Genomic DNA, 16,894 nt, shown 5'->3' on the forward strand with positions numbered 1-16,894 from the left:
GAGGATAAAGGAGTACATAGAGAAGCTATAAAAAGTGTGAAATGTGTGGTGAACTATTTGCAATCTCAGCAACGAGGCCGTAAAATCCTGTGCAGCTATAATAACGCGCCATAACAACATTGTAGATAATACTTTGATAGAAGGGACGATTGAGATATTACAGAGAAGAGATTAGGAGAGAGATGAGATCCCTCATTTAACTGGGCTTGGGGCATTTGATCCAATTCCATAAAAGCCTAAAAGATTTTTGAGACATCATTCTGACGCAAACACTGCAAGACTAAATATTTCCATACATCATCCAATAAGCAATTCTGTTATTCATTAATCATTATCTTTTAAATATGCAACAGTATTTTTGTCTTGTACAGATCATTCCTTAAGATATTCATGTGCAACACATTTTGGGAAGTTAAAGATAATCTATAGTCTTATCCAGAAAAGGAAAATGATAATTTATGTAACCAGCATACCTGTCACTTTTTCTGTTAGTATCTAAAATATGTGAGAGAGAGAGAGAGAGAATTAAAGCATGTTTCATTGCAATAAACATGCATAATCTTATTCACAGTACATGAAAGAGTCTCTTGGTCTTTAGAAATGGATGAAGACCCCACCACAAACAACCAAAAGAAAAAAAAAAGGTGAGGAAATAATTGCACACTAACAAGCCATGGACAACCGAGGCCAAATAGAGTTAGATCCAGACAGCCAAGCTCGATCATGCTACAATGGCATCTAAATCTGCCTATTAATCCAATCAATGACAAAAACATTCAGCATATCTGACATCCCAGGAAAGCCATCACAGCAGTGCTTAGTATGTTGGACGAGACAAAGAACAACAGCAAATTGTTTCATGCCCTTTTCAAATTAAAATTATACATGTTTTTCACATTGTCACTGCATGTTAAGCAGAGATGTGCAGGTCTGCTAATAAAACTTACAGTACTTCAAGCATCTACATTTACTTGGAACCACTCATTTGAGTTGTGATATGCCCGTCAATGGCCTAATGGCTCAACAGCTGTCCGAATAGAAGAATGTAGACTTTATCGATGGAGAAGTACAAGAAACCTCCCAAAGAGTGTGTGACGTACGAACCAAAGCTTGTACCTACAATGCAGTGCCAAGCTGGACCATATGATAAATCAAATTCCTGCAAAAGCAATCGAAGTACCATTCAGCAATCCCAATGAAGAAATAAAGTTGGAGGGGGGATTTCATTAGTTTCGAAAATGATAAGGATGCTAAAGGACCATGAGAGGTGCAAAAGGGCAGTACTTTTATCAACTTGTCCATGAAATCGAGCTGTATCTTCTTTTAATTGAGTTCCTTTTATTGTCTAACGAACCAAACAAAGGGGAAGGTATTAAAATGAAACATTACATAAAAATTATTACAGGCTGATGTCTAGATTATATAACCAATTTAAGTGGAATCAAAAAACAGAATCCTTGTTGACCAACTCAAATGTTACCTAATATCCTGTTCCCAAACAGGAACCTCAAAAAATTGTTTTCCCAATTCATAATATAGCAAGGTTTCAGAGAATGACACTCCCCATGGTTTGCCGTTGAGCCGATACCATGCATACCATACTGTCCTGATAAGGTAGCAGCAAATATGAGGGCTAATTCAGTAAATGGTGGACTACAAAGGCTCAATTTGGCATTGTACTGACATGGTACAGGGTTGTCTCCCCTCTAGCAGCATACCATGTATCAGTACAGGGTTGTGTACCATACTCACCTATACTGATAAGCCACCCGCATGGTGTTGGACACCAGTGCAACAAACTCTGATATTCCCTTGAATATCTTCAATGCAATTGCAATAGACAATTTGCAGTTGCAGGCTTATGAAGCATGAGGAAGTGAACTGGATCAAACAAAGAAGAATGACTAATAGGCTTTCTTAAATTTCCACTTGGCCATGCCCCATTGCTTTCTCTTTTGGTCTTCAAGCCTTGATGTCGAAAAAAAAGTCCCCTTGGCCTAATGGGAAGACGTCATTGTGATTAACACATATAGCTCCACGAGCCTACATAATGTGCACATCGCATTAACACATAACTTTTTGACTCTTCGACCCTTCACTCCCCCTCCCCCTCTCTTCCACTCTCAAGTCTCTCTCTGTCTCCTCCTCTCTTTCAATTTGAGTTTCTTCTCCCCTTGCCCCTCTTTCTCAATGCTTCGCTACCGCTGGACCAGCCATGATCACGCTAACGCCAATGCGACAACGAGCGTGGCTAGGGTTAGGGTTCTATATCGATGCAAGAACTATGCCGCCACCTCCTCCTATGCCTGTGATAAAGATCCTCCTTCGTCATCTCCACTATCTCGTCTCCACCACCTTTGGCCTATCCTCCTTTGGATCAGCACCCCCATTGGTTCGGTTGAGTCCTCCCACACTTCTCTCTCTCCCTCTCCCTCTCCCTCATCGGGCCTCCAGATCGGCATGTGAGTCCCCTCTCTCTCCTCCCTCTCCCTCCCTCTAATTCTCATATACATCGGGTCGGTACAGTATGTACCAATACTATAATAAATTGTTGCCAGTCGATACACCCTTCGATACACGTTCGACGAACTTTGATCCTAATAGTCCATGCAACAATACATATGACAGCCACCAATAGAGGAATACCAACTGCTTATGCTAAACCCCAGCCAATATTGCCAACCTATCATTAAATATTATAAAACCTAATTTTCTTAAAAAAAAATTAAGATATCAAAAGTTATAATGATCCTTGTTGCTGCCAAAATCTAGTTCGACTGTGATGGTCTGGAGAGTGTTGGTCGATCCAAGGAGATACACTGATCTGCGCATCAGAAAAAAGAAAAACTCGCCGGATTGGCTCTAGCTAGGTCCTTTGATGCCTAAATCGGATGAAGCTTTGAAAGAATAGTAATAAAGAGAGCGTAAAAAAAAATAACAGTGTGGAGTGTTATCCTGCTCTAGTCAGCTTAGTTGTAATATGCATTTATCTCAACCTTTTCTCCTCAACCTAGTTGGGTCAGCCTTCTTCACCTTGGATGTTGGAGGCTTGGTCATTGGACTTCAGGGACTCAGTCTTGCGTGCACGACGTTTGCATCTTGGATTTGGTTGATGGTGATATTATCGACGACCGGAATGCCATCTCTGACCTCATACCCTCAGAGCCTGGTCATGTCAGGAGCTTGTGTATGAGCATTTCGTGCTTGGAGGCACTAAACAGCCTCTCCCCACCATCCCACGCGCCCCACGGTCAAAAAGAGTCCGAGAAAGAAACCATCTGCCTCAAATTAATTGGAGAGAGCGAAGAGACATTAATTGGAGAAAGGAAGAGCAGGCACTAATTGAGAGAGAGGGAGAGCATTGATTGGAGAGAGGAAGACAATGGCTCTCGGGTTCTCGGATGGGAAGAGATAGAGAGGCTTTTCTTTGAGAGGAAGAAAGGCCTAGGGGGTTTAGGAACTGGAATCCCCTCCATCTGGCTTAGAAAGATAGGATTTATAAAACGAAGGAGGGTTTTGCTGCTCCCAAGATGGGCTAGCTGGATTACAATAAGGAGGCCATATTCGGTGTTTCTCATCCACGATTCTCTCGATCACGAAGCAGGTTTGTTTTGGAATGAATGGTCCCTAGTGAGGGAAGAATCACATCTCTCCCCATTTATCTCATCATCTATATTTGGAATTCTCCTTGATTTGATTCTGCAATATTGGCTTGCCCATTTTATGAAGACTTCCGAATGTGTTGTAGCTTGCCTTTCTTATCCGGATTCCCTAATAACTGTCAAAATTTGAAGTCATTTGAAATCCCTTCCGTGATAGGCAAGTTGCTGCCATGCCACATCATATACCCCCACTTTCGAGCTCGAGCCTTTTTTTTAGCCCGTGCGAAGAAAGTAGTCATTCGGATTGGATTTTTGCCTTCCACTTATTGGTTTTTATTTGATGCATCGCCTACTTGAGTGACCAAAGCTTGGGCTTCTGCTCGCCTCACTTCTGAGTGGGCTCGAGTATCTCAATTTCATACCGAGATATTTCTTAGGTGGCCGAAGCTTGGATTTCTGCTCTCCTCGCTTCAGGTATATGGAGCGGGCTTTGACTCAATTTGGTATAAGGAACAGGCTTCGGCTCGACTTATATCTGGTACGAGTAGGCTTCGACTCGACTCATTTTGATATAAGGAGCGCATCGTCATCTGCTCAACTCGTATCCAGTATGAGTATGAGGAGCATTAGGGGTCCCTATTTGGGTTATCCCCCTCCCTCAGTGAGCCGAGGTCGGCATCTGCTCAACTCGTATCCGGGATGAAGAGCATTGGGGGTCCCTATCTAGGTTATCCGGTACAAAGAGTGTTGAGGGTCCTTATGTGGGTCATCCCCTCCCTCGGTTGATCGAGGTCGGTATCTACTCGACTCGTATCCATATGAGCACATCATCATCGACTCAACTCGTATCTGGTAGAAAGAGCATTGGAGGTCCCTATCTGGGTTATCACTCTCCCTCAATTAGCCGAGGTCCACATCTGCTCGACTCGTATCTTGTACAAGAAACACATCGTCGTCGGTTCGACTCGTATTTGGTACAAGGAGCATTGGGAGTCTCTATCCAACTTATCCCCCTCCCTCAGTTGGCCGAGGGCTCGACTTCATGACTAGATCATCCAAATTCGCTACAGCTCGATGGATCCGAGGTGGATCTTTTTGCTGCTTTACATCAAATGCTGACTTGTGACAGCAAAACACAAAAAATATGAAAATATGAGAAAAGTTGGAGGGTCAAGATCCTTCCTCTAATGCCATTCTATAGCAACCCGCCTATCACAAAAAAAATTTCAAATGAATTCAAATTTTGACAGTTATCAGGAAATCTTAATAAGAAAGGCAAGCTACAACAAATTCGAAAGTCTTCACCGAGCAAAACGAGCAGCTCAATATTGTGGAATCAAATCAAGAAAAATTTCAAATATAGATAATGAGATAAATGGGCAAAGATGTGATCCTTCCCTTGCTGGGGACCACTCATTCCAAAATAAACCTACTCCGTGATTCCTTGAATTGTAGATCAGAAACACCAAATATGGTCTCCTTATCATCATCCAGCTGGCTCATCTTGAGAGCAACAAACCATCGGCTTTATAAATCCTTTCTTTCTTAGCCAGGTGGAGGGGATTTCGGATTGCAAAAGCCCGTCTTTATCTTTTCCCATCCAAGAACCCGAGAGCCATTGTCTTCCTCTTTCTAATCAATACTCTCCCTTTCTCTCAATTAATGCCTGCTCTCCCTCTCTCCAATCAATGTCTCTTCCCTCTCTCTCCAATTAATGTGAGGCAGATGGCTTCTTTCTCAAACTTTCTTTAACCATGGAAGGAGGGATGGTGGTGATGGTGGGGAGAGGCTATTCGACACCTCCAAGCACAAGATATTCATGGACGAGCTCCTCAACATGACTAGGCTATGAGTGTACAAGGTCAAAGACGGCATTCCGCTGGCCAATGATCTCACTATTAACCAAATCCGAGATGCAAGAGCCGTGCACATAGGACTGAGTCCCTAAAGTCTTACGATCGAGCCTCCAATGGGCGAGCCTCCAACAACCAAGGTGAAAAAGACTAACCCATTAAAGCCGAGGGAAAAAGGTCGAGGTAAATGCAAATCAGAACCAAACCGACTACAATAGGATAACACTCCACCAAGGTTTGCTGAACCGGTACCACCGGCCGTTTCGGCCGACCGGCGATACGGTTCGGTATGGTTTCATACCGTACCGAACCGACGACCCGAATCGGAAGAAAAAAGAGAGAAATTGAGAAAAATAGAGAGAGAGAAAGAGGAAGAAAAAAAAAAGAGAGAGGGAAGGAGCCGGTGGGGCCGCCGGACGGCCTCCGACTGGCCGCCGTGGCCGTCGGAGGGCGCCGTCCACGCGCGCGGCGCCACAAGCGTGAAACAGGGGCATCGCCCCTATTTCGTAATTTTTTTTAAAAATATGATTTTAAGTGAAGCCGCAAATGATTTGCCGGCTTCACGATTTTTATTTTTTTTAAAAAAAATTCTTAAGTCGGCAACTCGTTTGCCGACTTCATGATTTTTGTTTTTTTAAAAAAAATTCTTAAGTCGGCAACCCAGTTGCCAACTTCATAAGTTTAAAATAAAAAAAAATAAAAATCGAAACAAACGTTGTCTGTTTCGAAAAAGAAGAAGGTCCGCGGCTCCGCCCGCTCGACCGTCCTCAGGCCGTCGGCGTCGGCTCGTCGGCCATCGGGAGCCTCGCAACGGAGGCACCGTCTGTCCGGTAGGTTCCCCGCCCCCCCTCCGAACGTTCTCTCTCTCTTTTTGCCCTCTTGAAAGTCCTATCGGACGATACGGGGCTCGGAAGCCCTCTGACGACCGCAGCCGGCCACCGCCGGCCTCCGGCGGCTCCCACCTCCCTCCCTTCCCTCCCCCTCTCTCTCTTTCTCACTTTTCATTCTTTATTCTTCGGTACCGCCAGTATACCGATTTTACCGACCGAATTGTGCCGGTTCTCCGCCGGTCCGATACGAGACGGGGTGTACTGACCGGTTCGGCACGGTATGGCAAACCTTGCACTCCACACTACTTTTATTTTCTATTACATTCTCTTTACTATTGTTCTTTCAAAGCCCCACTTGACTTAAGCATCAGAGAGTCCAGCTGGAGCCAATCCAGCGAGCTTTTCCCTTCTTTCTTGTACCATATCAGCATTTCTCCTTGGAATGACCAACGCCCTCCAGGCCACCACAATCGGGCCAGATTTTGGCAGCAACAATCTGAATCAGAAACTTGGTTTATCAATGAAGCCACAACACATATAAAGCTCAGACCAGTTGCCTTTGACATAAGTATGTTAGGATGGAATAGTAGTCTCTAATTAGTGAGGCTGAAACAACAAAAAAAATCTCATAAAGCATTAGACTCCAGGAAAACTTGTAATATCTTTATCAGCTAAGCTTCCTTAGACTTATATCATGAAGTTCTTGCATATTTTATAAATTTATTTTGGCCCCCAAGGACCATATGTTAGTATAAATATAATTGTATTATTCTATAAAAGACATTAGGCACCAAAGGCATCTTGTCTATATAATTGCCACTTTTCAGTCTTCATAATATAATTTAAGTTTACCAAGTTGGTAATCCTTTATAACTGCTTATCTGACAGATTCATATACATATTAAGAATAAACTTTTTGTTAAAATGTTTCCCTGCTTCCTATTGATTAACAGCTTTCTCTACCCCTAGCCAGATGTCATGCAAGTAGAACTCATCATTCTTTGCTCCAATTTATTGTTCTTAGTGTCAAAAAAATAAAAAATAAAAAACATAATCATCAAGAAAAAGAATCTTATAGGCCTAAAGGAATTAATACTACTTAGGTGTTATTACACCCATCATCATCAAATTTTATATGCATTATAGCTTGAAGTTGCATCAGGCATAGCTCTTTTCTGAACTTGTTAATCTGCTTTAAAAAAATGAATAGAGAGATGTTCACTAATTCCAACATATTCATCTTATCTACATTTACATACATATACAAGCGCACACATGCAAAAATGTTTAGGGCAAAAAGCTTGTAATGAATTACTTTTGTATAGATTACTATATCAACTTGTCACATAAGGTGACATTGAGTTCTTGTTGACATACTGATGAATTGACAATTATCAAAGCTCAATAAATAAATAAATAACACAAGTGGCTTCTCTCACTTGTTTGTGAGGTTAGATATGCTTCGTGCACATCTCTGACATTCCATTGAATTATTTTTTGGCATACTCACTGCAAGAGCAATAGTTTTTTCACATTATAGATGCAACGAAGCATTTTGTTTCATGTTTTTTCTAGATTAGAATATGGGACCTCATCAATAGGGAAGCAAAGAGAATTTACACCAGTTTTAGATATGTACCTTCCATTTTGAGTGAACTATGTCCATTTCATCAAAAAAGCACACTTCAGATGACTTGGAATCCATATTTTCTTTAGGGAGTATCCTCTGAATTGATAGGTTCTACTAGAAAATCAGGTTAGCATCCTATTTTATTTATAATTCAATAATTCATTGAAAAAAAAAGCATACTTAGTATGTTGCCTCGTGTGTTAATTTTGTCTCTGTGTAGTTGTTTCAATGATTGTAATGGAAGTAAGAATTTTCAGATGTGGCAAAAGTACGGACAGAGTGTAACATAAGAATGTTAAAGGATCTAAGGAGTTGCAGTACTTAAAGGTAAAGTGATGGAGAATCAATTTAGACAATACGGGCATGCATAATGAAGTCTAGGACAACCTGGTAAGGAGAAGTACTGTGATCTTTACCCAAGGATTTTGGAAGACATATAGAAGACCAAAGATGAAATGGACAAGGGATTTGACAAAGTACTTGGAAAAACTTGCAAGATCATCAAAAGAGTCTGAAGTAGGAATAACTAGCAATGAGGATTCACAAAGTTAGCCTTAAACAGCCAGGATAAGAGTTGATGGTTATGATTATGGCATATTCAGCTAACTATCTTAAGATATTTACAAATTAAAGTAAACCACCTTTGGATAAGATAGCTTGAATAACAAAAATAGTCCTGAAACTCCTCTGGGAGATATACTTCATCCAGGATTACTAGAACATCCAAGATCAGCTACACGGCAGTGGATTAATTTCAATTGGGGATCATTCTCCTTGGTGATTCAAGAATGTGCAAAGGAAAAGATAAATTACTGATTAAGGAAAAATTGTAAAAAGAAAGGGGACTGAGATGCTCAACTTCCTTTGATTGGATTAACATGCTTTTAAAGCGATAAAGTAGTGTTACCTAGACACTTGGCATGATGTCAAATGGTCAAAATGTTTAGGTCTCTTACAGCATCTAAGAAAAACAGATGCCAAAACTATTTTGCATGAAATAAATTTTCAAAAATAGAAACATGCAAATGAAACAAGATACATTGACCACTATTAATTTTCTTAGTCACAAAACATGAATTAAAGTGCCTTACGCTATGAGTTAAAGTGCTTTAACTTGAAATAAGTGTCTACATAGGCAGCTGACCCTACGCAAGACATGAAATTCTTCAGTTGCTGATGAGTGTCATGCTGTATTTAGGGATCTCCAAGTATCCTGAAGAATGTCAACAATCAAGAAATCCAAACTATTATAGTACCAGGTAGCACTGCAAGGGACATAAATTCATCCAAAAGGACAATTATATCCAACTTCAGGAAGCATCCCAGTATTACTTTGAATGCAATCATGTAAAATTCATGTGAAATTCCTTACTCAGACTAGTTTAAAAATTGGAACTATCTATCAAAAACTCTTTCAGATAGTCCAACTTTATATTCATAAAGCTCCTTACATTCTAAAAATCATGATTTACCTAAGGACTCCTTATACAATAATTTGAACAAGGGCTTTAGCATTATCTAAATCACATTCGTTAGGATTCCTCACATATCTTTAATGAGAAGGAATCCATTATCAGATCCAATATGACCTTGCCACCTATAGATAGCCTGTATATCCTACCATTCACCTACCCATTTTTTAAATCCTAAAGGGTATCATAACTTTGTAAATCTAGACCCCATTAGCCTTTTCTTATCTCCTTTGTGCTTTTCATATCCGGCAGCAGAACTATCTCTTTCAAAATCTTCATGCATATGTCCAAGTAAATATGACGCCTGAACCTTAGTTACTACACCATCTAGCATGCTGCATGCTAACTAAAATATGGTGGTGGACAAGAAAATTTCCTGAAAAGCTCATATCAATTCAGGACCTCATATTCGCAACACTTTCTAAAAAAGTAATTTCATATATATCCAAGAAGAAACACCAAAATAAAGTCAATATTACATGCTCATCATTATGTTGAAAACAACAAAGAATGATAGATATACAAAATTTGTTTTTGGTCAAAAGTTAAGTTTTGGTACCATATCGTCAAGAATGATAATTTTTGAATCCCAAATAACTCAACAGTGTCTGACTTGCATAGATTTATACATGGATGCAGATAGAAGATTAAAAGTGTCACATATAGTATATAACAAAAGTGATGTACTGAAAATGGTTAAATATTTTCAGGCAACAAGGAATGTGAATAACATATAAATGCACTCACTGAAAGATATAGACTGATTTCACCAAAAGAAGCAGACTAATTTCAAATCAGTACCGACAAGAGTCAACAAGACACTGCTAGACTTTAAATAGGAGTTAGCAAGAATCATCTTGCTTCTATAATCATGGAAACATCTCCAAAGAATAACAAATTAAAGCCACAAGATATTGCTAGGATAGAAATGGTATCATGTCCAATCCCTGATAGCATTGGCGATATAGTTGAAGACCACTTTTATATGGCTCTGTTAAACAAAATCACTTGGCCATGAGGTTCAGTAAAGATTCATCATTTAATTTTGTTAGCATTTGACGTCTCGAGATTCGGTCTACATTGAGCCCACAGCGAGGTTCGCGATGAAAAACGGAGTCCAACGAGATCAAAATCACCTCAAAGGAGCTCGGATAGAGGAGATAACGTGTGTTTAAAGTCGGCATGGAACCCGAGGCGACGGAGGACCACCGGCGGGCCGACGGAGCAGCGCCGCCGCGCGCGACGGGACGCGGCCCAGCGCGCGCAGGGCACGGCCTAGCGGGCGGGCCCGGTCCAGGCCCAAGCGCCGGGCCGGCCCAAGACCAGGCGCGCGAGCGCGCAGCCGGCCCAGGCCCAGCAGGTGCGGCCCGGGCCCAGCACACTGCTGGGCCTGTTTTCCCGATCCACCGTGGACCGAGTGGTCCACGGCTGGGCGCGTGGACCGCGTGGGTGTTTCCCATGCATTTCACGCGGTCCACGGCACTATTCCATGAACTGACGTACGATCGAAGGGTGTGGGTGGCTTACGGTCTTAATCCAACGACTGGGGAGGTTTTAAACTTTGTTTAGGACTCCTAATCCTTATCTAATTAAGGATTAAGGTCTATAAAGGCCTGGGAACAGTGTCTTGTGGGTATTGTGGCTTGGTTTTTCACGGGAGAGGACCCATGATCTCACGTGGAGGCACAACGGAGACTAAACCCTTGAAGAAAGAGAGAGAGGACGCGTACGATGCTGTGAGAGGAGCAGGAGGCCCTTGGACAGCGGACAGCGGTCGCTTCAGGGGTTCAAGAGATCTTCCAAGAGAGAGCTTTTGTCAGGAAAAACTTTCTGTGAGAGAGAAATTAGGTGAACGAGGGTTGAGAGTGAGATCTCCTGTTGTAAATTTTTTTTTCATAGTGAAGTTTACATGCCCCGTAGAGGTGAGCCTTTTTTGGCTGATCCACGTATTTTGATTGTTTTTGTTTTATTTCTTCTTGCTGCATCGCGTAGTACTAAAAAGATCCTGAAAGGTAGTGTCCTGGTCAGACATCTACCCAACAAGTGGTATCAGAGCGAAGTGGTACAAAGATGTAGATTGCAGCGGTGGTGAGCAAGATTGAAGATGGAGAAGACAGGATCAATCAAAATGGAGATCAACAAGTTTGATAGAAACAGCAATTTCTCCTTGTGACAGGCAAGGGTGAAGAATGTGTTCATCCAACAAGGGTTGATCTATGCTCTCTGATGCGAGGAGAAGCCGACCACTATGGTGGTGCGGGATTGAAAACGGCTATAAATGCAAATGGTGAGTACCATCCGCATGTACCTAGCGGATGAGATGGTGATCCATGTGCTTAGCGAGACTTCCCCGACGGTGCTGTGGTCGAAGCTCGAGGAGTTGTACATGGTGAAATCTCTCATTAATACTCTTTTCCTCTGGAAGTAGTTTTACCAGCTGCGGATGGCTGAGGGACAGAGCGTGCAGAAACATCTGTCACTTTTAGAAGATCCTCACCGACCTCCTCAGCGTTGGTGAGAATGTTGAGGAAAAGATCAGGACGCTGGTTTTGCTAGCGTCGCTTCCACCTTCGTACGAGTCCTTGGTGACTACTTTTCTAGTGGGAAAGAGCACTATCAAGATGAACAATGTCACTGCGGCGATACTCCAGAACGAGGTTCTCAGGAGGGAGAATCCAGTTTCGAGCTCAGGGCGGTAGCTCAGTTTTGGTGGCTTTGAAGGAGCAGGAGGTGGTAGACGGAACGACAGAAGATCGCGACGAGGGCGATCCAAGTCCAGGAGAGACTTGAGCAAAATTAGATGTTATCGATGTGAGGAGTTGGGGCATCTAGCCAGAGATTGCCCTCAATTCAAAAATCGGACGATGGCTGCTGTGGCGACGGCCAGCAGTGATTCAGAGGGAGATGTCCTGGAGATATCTGACGAGGTATTTACTTCTTCCCAATAGTAGATGTATATTGTAGAGAGGAGCAGTTTGACTCCCTAGAGAATAGTGAGGACACTGTTTATCTGCCGGATGGATCATGCTGTACGATCAGAGACATCGAGACGGTCAGCAGGAGGACACATGATGCTATAGTGAGATTGGAGGAGGTCTGATACATATCCGATTTCAGACGAATCTTATCTCACTGAGCAGACTGGATTCGAGAGGCTACAGAATGATAGCTGGTGGAGGAATCCTGAGGGTGCTACGTGAAGATAGAATTGTGCTGGAGGGGAAGAAGGAGAGGAGAGGACATTACTGCCTGACGGGGAGCCCAGTCGAGGTGGAGCTTCAGGAGCCAGGTGGAGTCCGGAGTGAGGTGGAGCTTCAGGTGGTGGATCGGGCACAAGAGTTGAGACTTGGGAGGAGGAAAAGCAACATCGCAAGGTGAGATTCCTATTACCGCAGGATGATGTCCCGAGCAGGTCTCAGATCAGGAGGAGCACAGCATATGACGGAGATGAAATCGAGCGCCTGTCTTGACTTTCATGTTTGTCCATCCATAATCAGCAAGCGATTGCCCCAGGAATGAGGGCGAGGAGATCCAGAAGCTCTCGAAGTTAGGGAGACCGAATATCGAGTCGAAGTGAAGATTGTTAGGATTTGATGCCTCGAGATTCGATCCATATTGAGCCCACAGCGAAATTCGCAACGAAAAACGAAGTCCAACAAGATCAAGATCACCTCAAACGGAGCTCCAACAGAGGAGATACGCGTGTTTGAAGTCAGTACGGAACTCGAGACGGCAGAGGACCGTCGGCAGCCGACGGCGGCGCGGCCGCGCACGGCGGGATGCGGCCCAATGCGTGGCAGTGCGCAGTCTGGGCGCACGCAGGGCACGCCCAGCGGGCAGGCCAGGCCCAGGCCCAGGTGCGCGAGCGCATGGGCCGGCCCAGGCCCATGCGGGCGCACCGCTGGGGCTGTTTTCCCGATCCACCATGGACTGAGTGGTCCACAGCTGGGCTCGTAGACCGCGTGGGCGTTTTTCACGCGTTTCGTGCGATCCACGGTACTATTCCATGGACCGACATGCGATCAGAGGGCGTGGGTGGCTTGCGGTCTTGATCCAACGTCGGAGAGGTTTTAAACTTTGTTTAGGACTTCTAATCCTTATCTAATTAAGGATTAAGGTCTATAAAGGCCTGGGAACAGTGTCTTGTGGGTCTTGTGGCTTGGTTTTTCACGGGAGAGGACCCGTGATCTCGCATGGAGGTGCAGCGAAGACCAAACCCTTGAAGAAAGAGAGAGAGAGACGCGTACGGTGCTGTAAGAGGAAGCAAGAGGTTCTTGGACAGCGGACAGCGGTCGCTTCAGGGGTTCAAGAGGTCTTCCAAGAGAGAGAGCTTTTGTGAGGAAAAACTTTTTGTGAGAGAGAAATTGGATGTACGAAAGTTGAGTATGAGATCTCCTCTTATAAAATTTTTTTTTATAGTGAAGTTTGCATGCTCCATAGAGACGAGTCTTTTTTGATTGATCCACATATTTTGATTGTTTTTGTTTTATTTATTTTTTCTTCCTGCTGCATTGCATAGTACTGAAAAGGTCCTAGGAGGTGGTGTCCTAGCCAGACATCCACCCAACAGATTCAAAATATTATGCCAAATAAATTATGACAATGTGGTTTCATAAGCCGTAAAAGAACAAGACAACAAAAGCATGAAAAAACAGCAGCACAGAAAAAAATAGAAGATTACCAACCAACGTAAAGACCAGCAAACCAAAGGAGAGCATCCTAATAAATTCCATAACCCATAACAGGCGAATACCTAGAAACAAGCACACTTAACTCAAATTTGAAACGATATTGAACTTTAGAAACTTTTAAAAGGATCATCCTCAAGATGACATGGTGCAAATAAACTCTCAACTGCATTGTTGCTAGGTAGCAGAACAATAGCAAGAGTGTCTAAAAAACAACAAAGTGCAGCAAAATATGACCTTTAGTATAAGGTCTAGTAGTGTTCTATCCCTGGACATCATGGAAGCTAAGGAACCTTTTCATCTTCCCGCTACTGTATCCAATATGACAACTCCTACTTGAGACAGAATTGGCTGAGGAGCATAGTCTTAAAACAGAGGAGAGAGATATTGGAGAAGATTGTTTATCCCACGATACCAAGATGAACCGACCCAATATGTCATTCCGTGCGTGCCTGAAAATTGGGATTGAAGGATCAGCTATCAACAGACTCCCCAATCTTTTCTGCTCCTTCCTACCCCCCCTCTCAGCTACTTTCCACCAAACAAGGAGATGTCACAAGGACATGGTAACCAGATATTCGTACAGCACCGAGAAAACTCCAGGGCAGAATTTCAACTATCAAACGTACTCCATATTATTTTCTGGGCTTAGGACAAAGTCATTTAGTCTGGAAAAGGAAGTTGGCTATGTTTCTCCCATAGCATGGTTACAGTCAATCTTAACTGTTAATAAAATGTTGACAAACATTGTTTGCAAAGAATCTTAATAGGATACTAATAACAAAATTTGCAAGATCTGAAGTTTTACTTCTTATCATGCTTGTGGTTCTCACAAAAGCTATCCTTTTGGTCATCTAATATCAGCCTGCCTCCAACCTCATTAAGTATACCGACTTATTCATACCTACTAGTAATATATTACTGAATCAAATACCAGAAATCCAAATATAAACCAAGTATGAAAATAATCAAAACTATAACATCATAATTCCATTCAGCTGCTAATCCGAACATGATTAGTGACACTTATATCATGTATTCATATAGCTAGCAATTTAAAGTTCAGACTCCCGCACTAATTAATCACTACCATAAAACAATCAGAGTCCCCACAAAACTCCACATCAACCGACACCTGAAGTTCCGGTATCAGATGCCATCATAAATCCCATAGCATTAAAGGAGGATAATGAATACTAATAACTACACCAAAAAACAGAACTTTATATTATTATATAACACTCTCCGTCCCCACGGAGGATTCGGGTTCGGGAAGCGGAGGTAAAAGCTAGCTAGGAATTTCCTGCGGAAAAACGAATCTTAAAAAGGGAAATGGAAGCGGAGGAGGAGGAGATAGCGTGCCTTCTTAAGGGCCAGCGCGAGCCGCTTGCTGTCGAGCTTGGGCATAGCGGCGAGCGTCTCGCGGGCGCACCGGAACGCCCGCTTCTGGAGCGCCGGGGCATGTCCGCCGCCCTCACCCGCAAGTTCTGCCGCTGCTCATCATCCTCGCCGCCATCGACAACCCCATCTCCTTCCTCCTTCTTCTCCCGCCGCTGGCGGCGGGGTTGATGCTTCTCCTTGTCGGGCTTCGCCGACTGCTGGTGACGCTTCTCCGGCTCGCCGACGGGATTGAGCTTGGTGCGCTGGATGAGGGAGCTGAGGTAGCGGCTTCGGCGCTCTAGCTCCTCCGAGGGGCCCTCCATCGTCTTCTGCTCCTCTCTGGTCGCTGCCACCGCCGGCGGCGGCGGAGCATCCGCCGGGGAAGGGGAGACCTCGGACAACGAGGCAACAAAACGGATCGAAAGAGACCCGCGAACCAACGATCGCGTTCAGACGCGCTGTTATATGACGTTTTTTATTAGCTTGCCTCGGCCCCCACTTTCTTTTCTTTTTTCTGGTAACAAACCCTTTCTCCTTTTGCCGTTTTCTCTTCGTGTCCGCGACGGTGTCGAACTTTGGATTCACTCGGAGGAAGAAGAAGATGGGGACAAAGAACCGGAAAATATTACATTATTGCCATGGCTTTTTCTTATTTTATTATTTTATCCTGCTGATTTTATATATAGTTTGAAATGCCGAAGACCGGGATAAGCGAGCTCGGGTTGTGTCTTTCGCGCGAAAGAATGATTTATCTTTTTTCTCTCGACATCAACCGTTGGATCGCGCCTTGCACAATTTCAAATCAGCCCACTTTATGTCTTTCCCGTCTGCGCTGCTCTAGAAGCGGACATTGCGCGATCCAACGGTTGACGTATCGAAAGAAGGGGAATCATTCTTTCGCACAAACGATACAACCCGAACCAGTTATGTGAACCGCCGGTACAAAGTTTTCAGACACTCTTACCCATGGTTCTGTTTACGAACGTTGGAGTGGTCGTAACGGCGTCCGTTGCCGTTAAGATGGTATTTCACTTGGAGTGTCGCTGGATGTTCAATTGGTCACAACAAAAAAAAAAAGTTTCTACTCCCGTACGTTAAAAAGAACAAAGGATCGAGGTGAATAGGGGAAGCGATAGCGGTGATGGGCGATATGACACATATACGGAAAAAACTAGAATATGATATAAAAATTAAAAAAAAGAAAAAAAAAATATGTTATTTTTTTATCACGATAATATCAGCTGAATTCATAAATAGTTATTGTATCGATTAAACTTGGATATTGTATCATCTATTTTTAGATATACTTTTCTTTTTGAACGATCACTGGTATGCTTTTCAAAATTGATTAAATTATACATTGCTATTAAAATATTATGTGGGTTTAGAAAAACAAAAATCATAACTAATTATCTTATTTTATTTTTTCTTTATAAACT

At 43.0% G+C, this 16,894-nt stretch overlaps 1 non-coding gene across 1 annotated transcript; it reads right to left on the reverse strand.

The window, feature by feature from the left end:
- Window positions 1–843: 843 nt before the first annotated feature.
- LOC105053199 (dynein light chain 1, cytoplasmic) lies at window positions 844–16,024 on the reverse strand. Its single transcript, XR_012134941.1, has 2 exons — window positions 15,438–16,024; window positions 844–1,159 (listed from the first exon to the last, which is right to left on the reverse strand). It is a non-coding gene; the product is annotated as a dynein light chain 1, cytoplasmic (transcript).
- Between the last annotated feature and the right edge of the window lie 870 nt (window positions 16,025–16,894).

The sequence above is a fragment of the Elaeis guineensis genome, chromosome 10 (assembly GCF_000442705.2).
Source record: "Elaeis guineensis isolate ETL-2024a chromosome 10, EG11, whole genome shotgun sequence".
Classification (NCBI taxonomy): domain Eukaryota; kingdom Viridiplantae; phylum Streptophyta; class Magnoliopsida; order Arecales; family Arecaceae; genus Elaeis; species Elaeis guineensis.